This window comes from Penaeus monodon, chromosome 33 (assembly GCF_015228065.2).
Source record: "Penaeus monodon isolate SGIC_2016 chromosome 33, NSTDA_Pmon_1, whole genome shotgun sequence".
Lineage (NCBI taxonomy): Eukaryota > Metazoa > Arthropoda > Malacostraca > Decapoda > Penaeidae > Penaeus > Penaeus monodon.
The window spans coordinates 12,398,331-12,398,746 of record NC_051418.1 but is presented as its reverse complement, the minus strand read 5'-3'; the positions used below and the strand labels follow the sequence as shown (position 1 = coordinate 12,398,746).

Sequence of the window (416 nt, the reverse complement as noted above, 5' to 3'; positions counted from 1 at the left end):
AGTTCATGTACATACAGATCTGTAAGCAAATGTGTATATGTGTGTGTGTTGGTGCATATGCTGAGAGACATTAGTTTGATTTTTTTGTAATAGCTAGGTAATCTTTGTGCTTAAATCTATGTAATATAAAGAAAAATTATTATAAAAATTCTAAGACCAACAAAATCACTGGGAAAAATATGGAAAAAGAAAAAATGCTTTCTAAGACTCACTGCAGTAACTAAATGAAATCATTATTTACAACTGCTTCTCTTTTCTAAACACCAAAACTACTTGAAAAAGTAACTTGCATTGCACAAACTTGCATTCCTGTTGAACAACTACAACCAACGCTCTCTCTTATTAACATAACAAATAACAAAAGTTTTGAGTACAGGATCCATAACACAAAATAAAAATAATGCCAAATTGGAATC

General features: G+C 29.8%; 1 protein-coding gene across 2 annotated transcripts in view; it reads right to left on the bottom strand.

Moving 5' to 3' along the window:
- The window catches only part of LOC119594048, a gene marked incomplete in the record, with an annotated part of 19,142 nt that overhangs the window by 3,996 nt on the left and 14,730 nt on the right, over nt 1-416 (bottom strand).